The sequence below is a fragment of the Lycorma delicatula genome, chromosome 7 (genome assembly GCF_047948215.1).
Source record: "Lycorma delicatula isolate Av1 chromosome 7, ASM4794821v1, whole genome shotgun sequence".
NCBI lineage: Eukaryota > Metazoa > Arthropoda > Insecta > Hemiptera > Fulgoridae > Lycorma > Lycorma delicatula.
Genome location: NC_134461.1, coordinates 18,752,933 through 18,773,809, shown reverse-complemented (window position 1 = coordinate 18,773,809; position 20,877 = coordinate 18,752,933).

Here is a 20,877-nt window from a genome sequence, read left to right as displayed (position 1 = left end):
AACACGAAATCCTATTCCAATAAACTTATTATGTCGCAGGGTTTAACTCGAAACGCATCGATCACAATCATATTCGTTTAGCATGCAATCTACAATTGTTGCACCATTTAAACAGACAATGCCTGTTAAAGCGAATAAAAGGAACACGTATGGTTCCTTTTATTTATCATAATATCTTATCATAATATAATGCGATCTTAAATCGCATTCAATAACCCCATTAACCATTTTACGGTCAAAGACAAGCGCTTGTACAGTGCGCCTGATCTTAAGCGACTGCATCTTCCAAAAACAGCACTCCTCCTGACATCTTTCAAAAGAAGAGATATCACAATGAAGACGCAGCATACAGAATAATCGCTTCTGCACTGCTTAATATATTTTTTTTTTTTTTTTTTTTTGAGGAAGGAGGTGGAAATGCATTTACGCACGGAGTGTCGGGCTCCCGCTGATGGTATTATCCAACCACTATCAGCAGACTACCGACTAAAACCACCCCCCTTTCTACCAGGACTCGACCCGGAACCGTTTAACACATTACTTCCGGTCGAGTCCTCCTATACTAGCCTGATTAGGTGCTACCTAATTTTCAGGACTATCCAGGTCAACCTTTTTGGCCTTGAGAATGTTGCCGACAAATCGGGCTACACTTTCCCAACCGCTCAGGTCACGGAGCATCATCGCAACCACGTTGTGGGGACTCAGTGCTCCGTGATCCGCCTCCAGTGTCCCTCGATCAGCCGCCCACCGAACACATTTGAAAAAAGTGTGCTCAGCGTCGTCCCGTACACCGGGGTAATACAGGCAGTCGGAGGACGGCGCTTTCCCTATGACATGGAGGTAAGCGCGGAAGTACCCGTGACCCGTTAAAAATTGGGTCATGTAGTACTCCACTTCTCCATGCCGTCGCTCCGTCCACGGTCTGACCAGAGGGATAAACCTTGCGGTCCATCGTCCTCTGGTTTCGTTGTCCCAGGTCTATTGCCGTGCGAGGAACGTGCGAGTGCGTTCCTCGTCGGCAATGGTCACCCGGTCTTCGCCTGCCCGTCGCCTCCTGTAGATCACCTGGCGCTCCCTTGCTAAAGTAGCAATGGGTATGACGCCGGCGACCACAAGTACTGCAGGCTCGGAGACCGTCCGATACGCGGAAGCGACTCGCAAGACTGCGGTGCGTTGCAGCTGCGCGAGCCGCTTCCGGTTTCTCGCAACTCTTAATGCCTAGGCCCACACTTCCGATCCGTATAACAGGATGGAATGAACCGTGGACATCAGCAATCGCCGTTTGCTGCCTTCGGTCCGCCGACATTCGCCATAAGCCGGCTGAGAGCAGTTACGGTTCTCGCAACTTTGTCGGCGGCTGTACGAAGCTGCTCAGCAAAGCTGAGTTTCCGGTCGATCATCATACCGAGCTACTTTGCGGCCGGCTTGGTCTCGACAACCTCTACCTCGATCCACATGGAGAGAAGGGTGTCGATACGCTTCTTCGTGAGAACTACGATCTCCGTTTTGCTGAGGGCTAGAGACAACTGCTTGCTAGGAACGGAGGGGGTGGTTTAGCGACCGGACACGCTACGAGGTGGGTTCTTCTCCCCTCGGGGGGGGGAATCGAGATGAGGGCTAGAGACAATCCATGATCGACCAGCCAGGCACCGACTCTGTGCATGGCTCGACTGAGCCTCAGTTGGGCGCGCTCCACGTCGCGGTCTGCGACAAGTAGCGCAACGTGGTCAATAGTAATAATTGATTAGAGAAATCCGCCATAAATGATAGGATTCATGGAATGTCAAAGAGCATATAGTCTAACAAAATCTAAAAAAAACATAAATATCGCATTATAACACTAATTAAAACAAAATGATTATATGCTTAAGAGAAAAAACTTATTAGGAAAATATTGGGTCCACTAAAACCCAGTGAAGGCTGGAAAATAAGTAGATAAAAATGTGGAAAAAAATTTTGAAAATAATAAAAAAAAGTAGATTGATTTTCTTTGTGCTCTTATATAGAATGAATGAGAACAAGTTAACAAAACAGATCTTCAAGTTCCTTTGGGAAAAGAAGTTAACAACAAGCTAGATCCCAAAAATAAAAGAATCTAGAAAGAAGCAACATAAAAAAAGGATTAAATAACAGAATAAAGATGTATTTCATACGAAAGTGCAAAAAATAGAAGGATTTCAAGAAAGGAAAGATAAGAGTGGTTGATATGCTGCCTGTCTGGGTTCAGCTCCATATATTAATTATTTTTTTCTTTTCACCATATATCTAGTTAGCTAAGTACAGGTGATGTTAATATACATATTTCATTAACATTATTGTATTGTTCACTCACACATTCATAACAAAGGATATTCATCTCATTTCATTTATATGACACAACAATGTAAAACATAATATAATCAAATATCATAAAAAGTAAATAAAGAAATAAAAAGTAATCTTTTATAAAGTGAATAAGTGCATTTTTTATTTCACGTAAAGTTCTCTTGCGGATTACAGTTTTTTAGAATAGTGCTCATGATTGTGGACACTATTAGAGTCAATTGCGTGAACAAAGTGGTCCGAGGAAAGGAAAAAACGCATAGCGAAAATCTGAAAGAGTACAGGAAAATAAGGACATGGAAAAGAAGAAGGAAATGAAATTTTTAAGTGGTCCTTAGGCAAACATAACAAAAGAATAGTAATAACAAATTAAAATTTATTCCTTTATAATAATTTTCCTACTTATTTATTTATTATTATAAAATATATCTAAATTTATTTAATAACTATTTTTAATATTATTAGATTACTAAATGATGTGTTGTTATTCCATAAAATTGGTAGAAAATTCTGTAATAAAAAGATATCCTTTAAATGTATTTTTTAATAACTTTCGTTTGATATTAAAAATATAACTTTTTTTCTTTTTTTTTTTTGTTTAACCTTCAGGACCACCGTTAGGTGTTGCTTCAGAGATGAGGTGAATGATTTGTAGCGTGTGTGAAAATGCCATGCTTGACCAGGTTTCGAACCCGGGACCTCCGAATGAAAGGCATTATAATGTCTTCTTTTTTTTTCTCTACTCCCCTGGGCCGGACCGACTTGATGGTATTACGCCACCCAGGGGAGTGTCCGTTACTCTAATAGGCCCTCCCCGCCTACCGGCTATATACCGGCATGGCAGGTCAGGCCTACCGGTGGCTCTTTTGTGATTTTTTATTCTCTATTATGTCCTCTATGGAACCACATCATACCTACAAGTCGTGATGTGACCCCCGGATCTTTCATAATACTCTCTTGTCCCTACAGGACACCCCAAGGAGTCCTCAGCGGGTCATTGAAACCAGCACACCTAAGCATGCTGGCTCTCACCGCTGAGGCTGTCCACCCGACCTAACATACTAGAAACCCGTACTTCTTTCATCTTCATTCTTCTGTTTTAGTACTGTCTTTATATAATCAGCGACCTTCCTCCAGTTATCCTTACTGCTGAGCATGAAATCCGTGGTTTCCTTCGGCGTTTTTCCATGAATACCCGCGTCGTGTCTTAGTCTTATCCATTTATTACATACTAAAAACGTATGCTCAGAATCATCGTCCTGTTCGCTGTACATGCGCGTGGGTTCATTCCTTCTTTCCACCTTATGGAGATAACCATTGAAACACCCATGTCCCGTCAGGAACCGGGTGATCCAATAGTCAGTTTCTCCATGCGGCCTGTTTATCCATCCTGTTAATTCTGGAATTAAGGTTCTTGTCCATCCAGCCACTCCAGCCTCCGCCCATCTCTCCTGCCAGATTCTATGTATGTTTTCCCTGACTTCATTTTCTGCTCTCCCTAAAAACCTGTCGGTTCTATATCTGGCGATAAGGTCAATCGGTAACATTCCCGAGAGCACACAGAGGGCCTCGTAAGAAACAGTTCTATAGGCAGATACTACTCCCAGTAGTATCCCCCTGTGTGCTCTCTTCAACCTGTCTATTTCTGCTAATAGTGAGAGCACAACTCCATGCCGGCACGGCATACATCATTGTTGACACTACGGTTGTCGCTAAAACTCTTATTTTTGATGCCCGAGGAGCGCTCTGCTTTGACAAAATTATATTTAGGCATTTAGTCAGTTTCTCCGCACTCTGACAGACACTTAGTACCTGCTCAGTAAATCTGCAGTTTTTCTGTAAGATGACTCCAAGATATTTTAATACTGTTACTTCCTCAATATTATAGTCTCCAATTCGTATATCTACTGGCTGCAATACACGTTTTCCAGTGAATTTAATGTATTTACATTTTTCAATCGAAACCTGCAATCCCCTATCAATGAGCCATCTACCGACTGTCTCTAATGCAGCGTTTGCCTTGTTTTTAACTTCATCGATCGTTCTGGCCTGCACAAGGATTGCAAGATCATCTGCGTATGCTATAATTTGTACACCCTCACGAAATGTTAGCCGAAGCACACCATCAAAGGCAATGACCCATAAAAGTGGTCCAAGGACTGAGCCCTGCGGTACTCCGGCGCTCATACTAAAGGATATCTCTTGCTCTTGCGCCTTGACTTTACAGCTGCGATTTTTGAGGTATTCCTCTACTTCCCTTCTCAAGTACGGGCTAATTCCCTTTTCAACCATGGCCGCATTAATATGTTTCCATGGAATCGACCCGAAAGCATTCTTCACGTCTAAAGAGACAAGCAAAGGAATGTTTCTTGTCCGCCAAGTACCTCTTCTAGTTTCGTTAGCCCAACTAATCACCTTACTAATTGCCTGAACTCTTGACCTGCCTTTCCAAAAACCAAACTGATTAGCACTTATTTTCGCACCATCTTCCACCTCCTGCACTATGTGGCCAGCCAACATTTTTTAACCACTTTTCCCATCGTGTTGAGGAGGCTCAACGGTCTATATGTCAATTGTCCTGTATCATTTGTGCCTTTAGGCAAAAACACAACTTTTGCCTCCTTCCAACACTCATTATAATGTCTGAATTACGCGACCGTAACCTACATCGTAATGAGGGACATTATGGAACAGATTTTTATTATGATACCGGTGTTCACCGATTAAAAGCCTATTCTTTTCAAACACTGATCGATCAATCAGAAGCGTGCATTCTTTAATGTATCAGCAGTTTTTTTTTTATTTTGATTTTAATCCGATTTAGCAGTTAGCAAGCAGAAGTTAATTTAAAAGTACAACAGTAGGTAACCAAATTTCTATGTTACACTGTTTATCCTTTTGTTAATTATGTCGAATTCTGAGGAAGAAATTACTTTGAAACCGATCTATATTGAAGAAAAGGCAAAACGTATGACTGACTAATAACCTATTTCCAATTGAAATTTATTGTTTAATGTATTTTCTGAAAAATTAAAAAATATATATATATATTCCGCAAACAATGTATTCTATCGCTGATTTAAATTGATTATCCTAATATTTTCTCAGTCGTAGAAAAAATACGGTATGAAACTCTTTATATTGGTCACTAACGCACTCCTACGAAGTTTACGATACTCGCCACGTAACTTACTTCGCATTCGTACATTAATGGCTATCATTATAGGTTCGTTGCACATTAGTATTATTTTGATGTTAAAAAAATATTGGGTTTTTATCTGGTAAAATGAAAGCGAGCACAACTTTATAAAAATTTGTGCAGCCGTTTGGAATTAAAAACACGTATAAGCTATCGACCAAACACATTAGTTTTCTTCTGTGCGTAGTCACTCACTTAGTTTAAAGTTGCTTATATTCTGCTACTCACAAAAACGAGTTAATAAAATACTGTATACATAATAATTATTTAATTCTCAGTTCATGACTAACGACGAACTAAAATTTACATAATGTATACGTAATGTATTATTTTGTTGTCAATGACCTAAGAAATTCTTTCTCTCAGCACATCTCCGTAAGCCCTAAACTTAGATACTTAAAACTTGCTAAGAGGCCTTGCTTTGTGAAGTAGACCCATCGACAAGAGATTTTTTAAAAACTCATCCTTTAAGAAATTAAGATAGAGAAGGAAGTATTATCCAGCTGTTGATGTATCTCAGATACGGTTGTGATAGAATCTTTAAATCACTCACGCGGGATTTGAACGACTCATTGATTTTTAATCGATGTAACGGTGGGTAAGAGAGGATGGAGAGAACTTATAAATTCTTTTTATTATCCAATCGCTTCTTTTTTTGTTGATAAAATTTGATTTATTGATAATTGTATCGTATAACAATAGTTCGATCGTGGAAGTAAATATTATTTCTTCTTAATTAATTGGTTTGTCATGAATTGCTTCTTTTAAGTGTTACTTTCAAATTAAGAAGATGTTGCCTAGTTAGTTCAAATTTGAATTCCTTTAAATTAAGGACTTAATTATATATGCATTATTAATTAACTTAATTATATATGTAATAAATTTAAAATTAAATAATTTAAATAAATCATTAACTAATTATATGGATATTTCTTCATTTATTTGATAATCCGGTACCTCTATGGTGTGATGGAGCCCACCTTTGGGACATAACACAACAATGGCCGCCATTTTGAATCTCCATCCATTTATTTAAATGGAAGTGGGGTCATGTGACGTATCAAAACAGATTGAAATTTACCAGGAATTCATTTCTGCAATCAGATTTCACATAACCGATATAATATAAGCGATTTTAATATAGTAATATTCGATCGTTATAATAAACATTTCAAGTTGAACTTTTCAGAAGGAAATCTGAAAATGTTTTATCATGAAATCTTCCAAGAGAATATTACTAAAATGAAAACCAATAATGTAATCGAATGGAGACATATGATTTAATTAAAAATAAATATTTTATATACTTGCATAAAATAAAGGGAATAAAAATACTATTTCGAATAACTATATGGGTATTAAACATATTTTTGGAGAGAAATTAAATTTTAAAATCGAATGAAAAATCTATTTGATCAACCTTCGTAATCTTTAAAAAAAGATTACTGTTATGAAAAACTAAAAACGTTTTTTCTTTAGTTGTATAAATATTTTTCAAACAACAGAGTTATAAAACGTAAACAACTAAAATTCAAAAAGGAATTCCTTACCGTAATTATGTTAAAGTTGATTTAAACTGATCAAAATATGTGAAAAAAATTTATGTTAGATATTATGATTATAGATTTAAAATTAAATAAAATTATTTGAACGGTTTCTTAGAAACGGTGTTTGAATTGTTAAAGTTATGTTAGTAATTAATTATTTTACGTCAAATATAAAATAGTATTCTTCAACTCTAATCTTTTGTCTTTTATGTCATATTTCTCGAAAACTACTAAAAATACACTCCTGAGATTTATTTCTCCGGTTTTTCAGGTAAAATTTCATATAAAACCTCCAAATTTAACACTTAATTTGGGTTTAAGAATTACAGTTTGGTTTAATTCTATCGGGAATCAGGACGAAATTTTTCGCCATCGACACTCGTTAACAAAGCGTTTCTTTTGTTATATGAACTTTCTTCTTATTTTTATCGTAGAGCATGCCCTGAAAGTTTGTTCATTCTTCGTGATTCTCTTTGTACATTAAATTCCATTAGTAAAAAATTATCACTAAATTGGTCGAGCAGAACTTGCGAATTAACGGGATAAAATTCATCCTTCTGTTTTTTAATATTATGTCAAGCACTGACAATCAAGGGGAATTTTAACTGATGGAAATATTTGGCATTTGCTCCGGTGGCATCCTGACATGCCAAACTGAAAACTGTTGTATAGTCAAGTTTAAAAGGTTTAAAAGAAGACCCCCGGTGAAGTCCATCATAGCTACGAACGGTGGGGAGGGGAAAGTGTGGGGACCGGGATCGTCACAAGGCGGGTCTTTCCCTAAGGGGATCAAGATTAAAAGAAAAAAAAAATTAAAATATATAAAACATTTCCTAAAGGTATTTTAAAATTATCTACGTTGGCAATGTAAGTTTTCTTTAAAAAAAATTTTCCATTAAATTTTCAACATACACTGGTTTATCAAAGGAACATCTTTTAATAAATTAAACAAGTCATCGAAATTTTTTGGTAGAGAATAAGACTTGGACACATAAATAATTTATACTTTTCGGATCGAAGATCTCTTCTTTTTTTTTAATTCGGATAAAACATATATTAATAGTTATTTATTTGCAGCTTCAGCGCCGGTGTAATAAGTGTGAGCCTAAAATTTAATTTTTTCTTAACGTATATTAAGATTTATGTAGCGATACTCGTATAAAATTTGTAAATAATTCTAACATTCTTTTTTGAACCTTTTACATTTAAATATTGTAAAGAATTGTAATAAACATCCTTTAAACGTTAAATTGTCAACCCTCTTATTTGGAAGTACTATGTCTATCGGACATCGATAACACTTTACTCCCCTAGAGCTTAACTCTTCGTGATATTGAAAATGCCAAAGTTGTTTGTCGCATAAAATGGAAGGAGGGAGATCTCTTAAAGTTTCATCAATGAAAATGTCGACAAATATAAATGGCCTTTTGGAATTTTGTCTAAGATATAAAGTATCTTATTAAGTTTTGACGTGTTATTTTTTACAACTAATTATCCCGACAAAAATATTTTTAATTAATTTAACAGATTAATTATTAATAAATGTATCTTTTCCATTTAAAGGACATTGATATGCACTTCGATTTTTTGATTTAGAAGCTTAACTGATCCCTAGTGATTAAGAAGAAAAAATACTTTATTAAAAAAACAATAATTTTAGTAATAAATAAGCTTATTATACGACTGCCCAGAAAGGAGTGTAATGTATTTAGGGTGAATGTATGTACTTATGTTTGTTCCACTGTAGAAGCTCAACGGCTGAACCGATTTAAATGTATGACCCAGCATTGGAATTCTTATTTTATCAGGAGTGACATATATATATATGTTTATTTAAAAAAATAGAAAAAAAATACATACAATGTTGTCACTCGCAAGCCTAACGCGCTCATTTGAAAATCAAATTTAAAAAAAAACCGCGCTCAGAAGTTTCCGATTTCGACTGCTAGGTGACGAACTCTATTTATTTTCTTGTACGAAGTAAAGGAAGTATTGTGATCGGGGAAAATTTCGGTTTTCAGATTTCAACGGAAATATCCATTTTGATCATCCCTGAATCCATTTTGGCTACTTTCGACTTGACATCTGTACGTACGTATTTCTCTCGCATAACTCAAAAACGATTAGCCGTAGGTTATTGAAATTTTAGATTTAGTACTTTTGTAATATCTAATTATGCACCTCCCCTTTTGACTGCAATCGACTGGACCAAAAGTATCCAAAAAAGCCCTTATTGAGAGCTTTTCTACGATATATCTGTCTTCCAATGCGAAGACAGATCGGTTCAAATCCAACTTCACATCCTTTTTTTTTAATTTAAATAAATTTATTTATTAATAATTAATAACTTCTGAATGCAAAAAAATTTTTACAAAAATAATAATTCAATAATAACAATAAAAAAAAAACAAAATATGAAAAATATATCAGAAGTTATTAAAAAATTAAATTTTATGTACTTCTCATTAAAAAAAAAAAAGTGTGTATATGTAATTTAAGTCATGCGGTGTCTACATCAGATTTTTTATACGATAAATAAACAAATTAATGTATTTGGCTATTTGTTAAGTAAATATGTTTATGAAGTTATAACGGTAAAAAGTAAAACAGTAGATCCGATTTCCATGAAAACAAATGATTATTCAAGTAAACTGCGAGAATCTGTGAAAACACCATTAACTACAGTTTTCCGTACTGTTGAAGAAAATTTAAACTTTAAAAATATATTATTTAACTGAAATAAATACAAAAATATTAAAAAGAAATAATTTCTCAAATTAAATAACAGCAGTTAATATATAGCATTATTTCACAACAAAAAGGGGTTTACACAAATTTTTTGTTATACACCTATCTATACCGGTCTTTCTTATTCCTGTATTTGTTTTTCCTGTATCTTTTTTTTTTTTTTTTTTTTTGTCTTCAGTCATTTGACTGGTTTGATGCAGCTCTCCAAGATTCCCTATCTAGTGCTAGTCGTTTCATTTCAGTATACCCTCTACATCCTACATCCCCAACAATTTGTTTTACATACTCCAAACGTGGTCTGCCTACACAATTTTTCCCTTCTACCTGTCCTTCCAATATTAAAGCGACTATTCCAGGATGCCTTAGTACGTGGCCTATAAGTCTGTCTCTTCTTTTAACTATATTTTTCCAAATGATATCTTTTATGATTTTTTTTCTAAGATTTAAAACCCTCAGTATCACCATTAAGAGTTAATTTCTCTGAAAGTAATGTTGTTAACTATACGGTCATTCCTTGCGATGAACAGAATTACAAATGTCACTTAATAAGAAGAAAATCAAATCTAAATATCGGTGAAATCGACGTAAGGTTGTGCATAAATATTTGGCACAATAAAGAAGTATCTATTAACCATTTCAAATTACGTTTTCATTAGTTAGCCAGGCATAGGAAACTTGTTATTCTTGAGAGTAGCTATGCTATTTTCGCTAGAATTTTGTATATCTTAAATTGAATTCCCTACAATTTTTGTTGTTCTGATACCTAATATACATGCAGTTAAATAGAGAATCATTTATATTTTCATAACTACAATTTAGTCTCATTAATCGGTCTTGAAAAAATCCGACGCAATATGAATGATTGAAAATTCGAATAATCCAAATATAACATATTCCTGATGAAGATCGACCATAATTAGCGTGACGTGTAAAATACAGAAACCATTTGAAGACCTGTTTAATGTAGATTGAAACTTAGATAACGTCGAAATAAAGTGGATCTTTGTTTTTTGTATTTTTCAATCCAAGGATAAATTAATACAATGTTGTTACAAAAGCTCACGCTTGTGTATTAAATAGACTCATTTAAATAATGTAATCTTTAAATTAAAAAATTAAACTACAGTATTAAAATACTGTAAGAAAAATTATTTTACAATATTCACTTTATAAGAGTGTAACAACCTGAAATTAAAACTATTAGACCAAAATTGCGACAGAAATGGAATTCTGGAATTAAAAAAAAACATAAAAAATAAAAAATGCAAGTCTTTAAAAATATTCCGACGCCACATTGGTCAAGATAAACGAGGTTACTCTGTATCAAATAATATAAAAATGTAATTAAAAATATGGCCCAATTGGATCATTAAAAATGTAAAGAATAAAAATCGTAATTTATATTGAAAATGTCAAATTGAAGTATATGCAAAATATAGTGTTACATTTTAAGTGCCTCAGGCGATTTTCTCATAAACTATGCACAACAGAGATAAATGACTTACACAAAAATTACTCAGATTACTCAAATTTAAGATCACCTTATGGTGATCTTAAATTTGACCTTGAACTTGACCTTCACCTTGTTTCAAGGTTAACACGATTTTTTTAAACGGAATGACCTATTTTGACCCCATCAATGAAAAGAGCAGAAATGTTTACATTGAAATATGGGGGCCACATTTTGGAAATTTTTTGAAGGTCATACGGCTAACAATTAGAGATATTTTTATACAGGTGTTGGATCCTTTTTGCAGATTACAGTCACTGGTTTCTAAATTCTGAGAAGAGGATTATAGCAATCCTCTTCCTGATGCTGTCTTGATTCAGCAAATTGTCTTAATCGGATACGGTATGTGATTCACTCTTAAATGAAGATTATAGTCATATGACCTTCAAAAATATTATACGTGTGACCACATATTCCAATGTAAAGGGTTTTGCTCTTTTCATTGGTGGGGTCAAAAGTAGATCATTCTATTTGAAAAAATCGTGTTAAAATAAGATGTCAATTTCAAGGTCACCAAGGAGTTGTCCCCCTCCAATCTGAGTAAATTTGTTTAGGTTATTTTTTTGTATTGTGCGTAATTTACGATAAAATTGCCTGGGGCGAATAAAATGAAACACTCTATATATGGTTGACTGGTGGGGCAAATATACTTGGTGATATCCGTATAACCAGTATTAGGATCTTATATTGAACAATTTTACAAATTCAATAATACCTGAGGTTTGTTTGAATGTTCTGAAGACTGTGTACATTATCAGCCCCATTAATCAAACCTTTCTTTCTTTTCCTGTTAAGCCTCCGGTAACTACCGTTCATGTATTACTTCAGAGGATGATTAAGGATGATATGGATGAGTGCAAATGAAGTGTAGTCTTGTACATTCTCAGTTCGACTATTCTTGAGATATGTGGTTAATTGAAACCCAACCACCAAAAACACCGGTATCCACGATCTAGTATTCAAATCCGTATGAAAGTAACTGCCGTTACTAGGACTTGAACGCAGGAACTCTCGACTTCCAAATCAGCTGACTTGGAAAGACGCGTTCACCACTATACCAACCGGTGGGTTCATTAATCAAACTTAATCATATTTATTCATCGGTTTATTTGGGTGGCCAGAATATGTTTATATCTTGTCATACTTACAGCAATTAATCTTCTCCACGTGACGTCATCTCCCCAAATATTCGCAAAAGTAGGAATCTAAAAAATCTGTAGGTGTGATCGCATTCTCGTTTGTTCGGCGATTTACTTGATTCCATATAGACGTATAGTGCACGTATTGCATATTCAAAATCTCTGAGATATTGTTATACGCTGTAACAGTCAAAAATTATTTTTTGATTCAAATCCGTATGAAAGTAACTGCCGTTACTAGGACTTGAACGCAGGAACTCTCGACTTCCAAATCAGCTGACTTGGAAAGACGCGTTCACCACTATACCAACCGGTGGGTTCATTAATCAAACTTAATCATATTTATTCATCGGTTTATTTGGGTGGCCAGAATATGTTTATATCTTGTCATACTTACAGCAATTAATCTTCTCCACGTGACGTCATCTCCCCAAATATTCGCAAAAGTAGGAATCTAAAAAATCTGTAGGTGTGATCGCATTCTCGTTTGTTCGGCGATTTACTTGATTCCATATAGACGTATAGTGCACGTATTGCATATTCGAAATCTCTGAGATATTGTTATACGCTGTAACAGTCAAAAATTATTTTTGTACTCGGTAAATATAGGCTGTAATAAAATTCCATGTAGGTTGACAGTTTTTCTATCTGCATACACAAAACATTTCTTGTCCTCTCTGCTTATTCCTCCAAATACTAATTTTTGAGGAAGTATCCAAACAATAATTTATTTTCAACGACAGAAACAACTTTTAGATGGGAACTATCTAAATCAACAAATTTAGACGCCAATTTTGATTGGATCTTCCAATAAATGAGCGGAAATGTTTCATTAGAACAGGTTTTAGGAGATATTCCGAATTCATCTACAAAATTTTTAAGTAATATATTCATTTACCCGTGCAGGAGTACGATGAAAAATTTTCTACAATTATAATTTCGAGCCTTCTAACCATCTATCGATTATGGAACTAGAAGAATTTTGTTATTTGGGAAGTAGAATTACTAAAGAAGGATGAAGCAGGAGCGATATAAAATGCCGAATAGCACAAGCGAAACGAGCCTTCAGTAAGAAATATAATTTGTTTACATTAAAAATTAATTTAAATGGCAGGAAAAGATTTTTGAAAGTATATGTTTGGAGTGTCGCTTTATATGGAAGTGAAACTTGGACGATCGGAGTATCTGAGATTAGAAGCTTTTGAAATGTGGTGCTATAGGAGAATGTTAAAAATCAGATGGGTGGATAAAGTGACAAATGAAGAGGTATTGCGGCAAATAGATGAAGAAAGAAGCATTTGAAAAATATAGTTAAAAGAAGAGACAGACTTATAGGCCACATACTAAGGCATCCTGGAATAGTCGCTTTAATATTGGAAGGACAGGTAGAAGGAAAAAATTGTGTAGGCAGGCCACGTTTGGAATATGTAAAACATGTTAGGGATGTAGGATGTAGAGGGTATACTGAAATGAAACGACTAGCACTAGAAAGGGAATCTTGGAGAGCTGCATCAAACCAGTCAAATGATTGAAGACAAAAAAAAAACCATCTTTCCGGAATGATTTGTCTGTAATCACAAAAACCTGACTTTTTTGACGAAAGGATGTAAAAATTCATTATGTGATCTCTAGTACAATATCTAACTTAGTGAGAAATTTGTTTGTTGTTAGAACTCAAAGGAAATAGCTTTATTGGGTATATAGCCAATTAATTCTACAAGTAAAATTAATGGATAACGGTTTAAAAAGACCGTAATATACCGTTATAAGAACTGACTTATTTAATTATAGAATATAGTTAAATAAATGCAGGTGACATCGAGGTAAAAATAATGAACAAGGAAAAATAGACCATTCCATAAATAAAAAAATATGTTATGACATATCCATAGCGAATAAAAGGTAAATTAGCGGCCAGTCAGCACCCTAATCAAACAGCTAACTTCTTCATAAACTGTTGTTAATTATTCTAAATTAGGATAAAAACTATTCAAAATAAATTATAAACCTATATTAACGTTACTTTTTATTACTGAAAAAAAAAAGTTCGAATGAATATAATAAATTTGTCGAAATGCGGCCCTACAATATATAACGTATAAATAAAAAATTAAATGTACAGTAAAATAAGAAAGTGTTATTATTATTATTAGGAGAGTTCTGTACAGTTAATATTTTGAAAATGTTGTACGGAGATTTGATAAAGTCTAGATTAAGGTATGCAGTTGAATGTTAGGGTGGTACTTATTTTAACGGAATTCAGTCTAATATAATAGGGCAAATAAACCTTCTTAAAATAGAATGCCGGTTAGAACTCATTTGTTCCCACATTTCAAACGCGTCTGAATTTATTTCCTTTATACCATTTTTATTTTTATAAAGTTCTTGTTTTAATGGTGATAACTAAATTACAGGTATATTAAGAACCGATTAAGATATAAAGGAATTTTTTTTTGTCTTAACTGAAGAATGAGAACTACAGAATTTTTTCTTATTATATTGCATCTTAACTATTTAACTTGTTACCTGAATGTGCTAAAATGTATCTGTATGGCAGGATGATAAAAGATTGGATTACTAAACTATGAAAATGGTGAAGTAAATGCTTTTTTCAACTGCCATATTTTAACAGGTATTGACAGAATGTTAGGGTTGGGTAGTGTTAAGGAAAAAGTATAAATATGGGTACATCAGTTCTTTTAATATATTCAATTTTTAGTGTAGACATTAATTAATACATTTTTAAATTTAATCTAATTTTATTAAAAATAAAAACTTTTCCAAAATTATTTTATATTATAAAGTTTTTCTGTATTGTAAAACTGCATAACAAAATAATTCATTTCTAAAAGCTTCATTTCGTTGCTTTCAGCGATAATGGGTCCGTCAACTAATAGTAAAAAAAAAAAAAAATAAAATATTTGGTAAATTTATAAAGCTCAAAGCCATTTTGGTTTTAATAATACTCCATCAGAAAATCATACTTTTTTCTCACTTATTATATATCTAACAGCCCTTTGATAAGGTATAGATACCTGGCTGGCTCTATAAGTTAAAGCTGCAACTTTTTCAACCCTAGTCTTGAGGAATTATCTTGAGGGACGTATTGTTCAGGTGAAATGTAATGATGAGCTTTCAAGATTCTTTGAGATTGGGTCGGTTGTCCCTCAGGGCTCTGTGCTGGGCCCTGTGTTTTATCCATATTCGCAGCGGGCATTCCCGCCCTGGATGATTGCATCATCGGCACGTTCGCCGATGACATTGCTATTCTGGCCGTTAACGAAGACCACTGACCTAGCCTCGCAGGACCTGCAAATGGCGCTAGATCGTATCTGCGTGTGGCAGAAAAATTGGAGGATTAAGGTTAATCAAGGTAAGTCGAGGCACGTCACATTTGCCATACGGAGGGTGAATGTGTACTTAGATGTTGTTTTGATCCCGCAAACGGAGACTTTGCGGTACCTGGGACTTCACCTGGATTAGCTTTTGACGTGGAAAAGTCACGTGAGGATGAAGAGGAAACAGCTGAACACGAGTAACTTCATTGGCTGCTACGGAGGAACTCAGGCCTCACGTTATCCAAAAAGATTTTAATTTATAAGGCTATCTTGCGCCCAATCTAGAAGTACAGTGTAGAATTGTGGGGAACGGCTAGTACTAGTAGTGTGGAAATTATACAACGGTTCCAGAACAAAGTAGTGAGGGTTATTGCCGAAGCGCTACGATTCACGCGGAATGATGAGATTCACGATTATCTGGAGCTCCCGTCGGTTCGTGAGATTGCACAATAGCGCATTGTCAAATACTTTCAGAGGCTTGAGAATCACGTAAACCACTTTGCAAGAGATCCAATTGTAATTATAATTGCTACTGAGCAAAAACTGATTATATTATTGTTAGTAGAATAACTGTATATTTTATGGAATTGTTACAGAATGTCCCACGAAGAAACGGAAAAACCTAATGTGATTTTTAGACCCAAATTAAGTAAAGTTGGTAATTTCTTATGTAATTTAAGCTGGGAAATAGGATAAACAGATTTATTGTATTTACTTTAATTTTCTCAGAATTAAATTCTCTACAAGTTTTTTTACTAAATCATTCGCATTTATTAGTCACTTAACAAAACTATTGTATTACAAACCTAAAAAAAAAACTTATTTTTCGACACGAATTTTGTGTTTTACGTCGGATATCTTAAAAACTACTGAAGTTACAGTTCTGGAATCTGTTCTGGAACTGTAACTTCAGTAGTTTTTAAGATATCCGACGTAAAACACAAAATTCGTGTCGAAAAATAAGTTTTTTTTTTAGGTTTGTAATACAATAGTTTTGTTAAGTGACTAATAAATGCGAATGATTTAGTAAAAAAACTTGTAGAGAATTTAATTCTGAGAAAATTAAAGTAAATACAATAAAATACAATTCAATACAGTAAAACGTAAACAAAAATTAAAAAAAAAAAAAAATTTATTGAAGCAAAATAGACATTTTATATAATCATTAAAAAAGAAAAAAACTTTACTTTCACCATGGCAATAGAAATTAGTTGTGAAATTTTCTTTGTCGAAGGTTTGTGTACTTTAGTACCATAGGTTACTACTTTCCTGTCTTTTAGTAATTTTGTTTCTTAAATTGAAATTTATCGGTATTATTTTCACAACCACGAGTGTAACGAACACTGCGGAGGTCCTGGCTAAACGATAATGGTGAACGAAGAGAGCTTTGCAGCCCTATGGGCTACAGGGGTCCAGAGAGCGCTCTCGACCGGCTAGTATTTTTACATATCCGCCTTCTAGATAGTGAGCGTTTATAGTTTTTATGTACTTCTCTATATACCTTTTTTTTTTTTATTAAGACACCGTCGGTTTATCTTTTTAAATTTTGCCAAATGCTTTTTTTCTTACAGAATTGTTTTTTTTAAATTTTGATTTACTTCCGGTTTAAACAATAAATAATACTAAACATGTAAAATAAAATGTCGTATTCTTGCAATTTTAAATTTCAAGAATAAAATTTATTAATTTTTTTTGTTGTAATATGTCTAATTAAGAGTTGTATTTAATTTAACATTGCTTTTCAAAAGTAAAAATTTAAAGATGAATTGAAAAAGAATCATAATTTTTTTAAAATTTACTTTATATTAAACTATTATTAAAGATTAATTAAATCAAACAAACGGAAAAATCAGTTTAAAAACATGAAAAGAATATAGACGCATTTTTCGAAGTACAGGAAAAAAAAACAGATTTTATTCTGAATGTAAAATGAAGGAACATTTTTATTTATATTTCAATATAACTACAACCACCCTGTTTATTTTACGTTAATACACGCGAATACTATTATGAGTGCATCATGGGCTTTAGTGTACGCTTTTACTTCTGTTTTAATGTTTGTAAATAATGTCAACAAATCAAAATTTCGCTTCTTAAAATTTACTCCATACAAATTATATTAAAAACAAACAAATTTAGAGTAAAATTATTTAATTTATCCAATAAAAAGTACATATATAAATAAATTATGGTTAAATGTTGCTTAAAATGTTACGGGTTGAAAATCTGGTGATTAAAAACGAAGGAAAGAGAAAAAGGAAGTAAAAACTAGGAAATGGGAAGTAAGGTTCTAAAGTTGGCTATACTGTAATACCCCCTTCACGGTCAGGGTAAGCCTTCATATTATTTAGTCAGTCGTTCCCTGGTTGCGTTCCCGTACAGTTGTTCGAATTTTGGTTTAACTGTGCGCGGTAATTTCCGTTTCGATAATATCGTTGCTTACCTAGAACGATGATAATCAGCTTATAATAAAATTAAAATTTCGTGTCATCAAAAGGTAATTTTATAATATTAATGTTTCAATTAAAATTTAATTTAATTAAATCTAGTAATCGTTGGTAATCTTAAATATTTTAGAAATTTAATTCACTTTAATTTTAGTTATTTTAACGTGACTACAAAAATCTAATATAAAAAACTGAAAATTATGAATTAAAAAATTCTAACTTTAACGAAAAATTTATTTTCAATGCTTTTATTTCCCGAAAAAAAACCCCAAAAATTAGATTAAAACTACAACTTGTTTGGTCATCCACTTACTAAATTCTGATTAATTTATAAGCTAACTAATATTTTTGTTTGTATAAAAAAAAAAAAAAATGAAATATAGTTCAAGTTAAATAATATTTATAAAAAAAATCTTATTTTTCGTACATTTAATCTGAAAAAGTTATTGATAATTATACTTAGGCTAGTAAAGGAGAAATCACATAATTATTCACGCCGGAAATTCTTTAAAAGTTATAAAATCCTATACGTATTTTTCCTATTAAAAATATGAACGAATTATTATGAGTATTTTCAGTTTATTATCTCATAAAAAAATGTATACAGATAAAATAAAAATCTCATAAAAAATGTGTGAGATAACAGACTGGAAATTCTAAATTAGCCTTCTATGACTGCGCCTAGTTTAAGTATTTCGTTAAAAGACTAGCACTGAACAACACTAGAGCGCGCGAACACACACACACACATATAAAAAGCAATATTTAATAAGCTATATTCAAATACAGATAAAAATACAAAACTGAACATTTTAGGAAAAAATCTAGCCTTTAATTGCTATATGATTACTTTTATAACAAAGATGAATTTATAAAATAAGGGACAATATTCGTAGGGGTATATATTTATTTGGTAGCTTCCTCCCCTAAATATTATTTACAGGTTGTATAAGTAATATTTTATAATTCAAAGTTTATAATTTTTTATGTTTTATAAAATTTAAAAATCTCATTTAGTATAAAATCTTATAAATATTTCCGATCTCTAAAACACCCATATACAGCTAGTATAGCAACAAATATTATTCGTTTAAAAAAAATGGTTTTTTATAGAAAATCTATTCATTAAATTTATAGGAAAAAAATTCACGTATAAAACTGTAAAATGTTAAATATCAATATGTTAAAAGTAAAAAATACTGATGGAAGACGGAACACTGATTAGAAAGCACTTTTTTTGTAGCGGAATGTAAGAAACTATAGCTATCTCTTGGGAGTAATGTTTTTGTAATTTACAATTCTAAGAATAAAAAAGGAAAACTCAAGTCTCGAAATATATTTTAGCTCAAAGAAAAATGGGAATTCGTATACAAAACTACAATATTCTAAAGTTTTTTTTTTTATTATTAATTTGAAGATATATATCATTGTAATGACAAAATCATACGATAATTTTTATTTGAACTAAACTGAAAAATTGCTAAGTATCTAAATATTTTTCTTCAAGACTTACTATTATGATCTTATATTTTTGTGTTATTTAACTAATTTATTACTTTTTTATTTCTTTTTTTTTTATTATAACGACACAGTAACTTAAATAAGATCTATCTGAACTAACATTAAGAAGTAACAGACACAGCGGCTGGTGACTTAACAATAACAACGAAATAAAATAGAAGAGCACTCCGTATACCATAAAGTTACCTAATTGAAAGATAAGGCAAACCAAGAATATTGTTCCTCAACAATCTTGAAAAATCACTGATCGTGTTATCCAATAAATTGACCGCCAAATAAAAACGATTTTAAAATCGTAGGCTGACCAGAGGGATTTCCTGCCGAACGGTTCGCAACTTAAAATTATTATACATGAGGCTATTGCTTATGTACTAGGGTATGTTTAGCGTTTTTCTCAGTGGTTTTGTCTGGTTGCGTTCCCAGGCACTACATTCTCTATTTTTTTCGATTATTAAAGCATCTAAATCAAAGATGATTGTTGATTCTACGATAGAGTATATTAGCTAAATAATATTTGTGTGAATAAACTTTCTAATGTCCACGTTTTAATACTTTAAAGCTTTATTCTCCACACAAATGGTTATAAAAATACCTAATACTTTTAATATGCATAGTCGCAACACTGAAGTTCAAAAAAAAAAAAAATATATATATTCATAATTAAATAATAAATAAATGCTTCACACCGTGTGTTACTGTACATTGTGAACACGTATCCTATTCCTCTAGTTACTTTTTAGTTTTATTTAAAAATTAAACTAAAAAGTAACACAAGTGTTTTTTAACATTAAATTATTTTTTTAGATTTTCAACCGTTTATTGTTTATTACAACGTGAATATTATATATTTTAATTTTTTAATTACGATATATAAACAAAAATTAATCTGTTTTAAAAATAATTAACACAAAATAATAAAAATTTATTTTTTATGTTTTTGTCTATAAAATATAGGAAAATTAAAAGAAACTACGTAATTAACACGTTTATTTTTAAAATAGCAGCAGTATTTTTTTAAATACTCATGATCCGTTGTATTGGTGTGTTACTTATTTTTAAATCATTAAATAGAGAATATTTTTTAAATTTTAATATAAAACATGAAA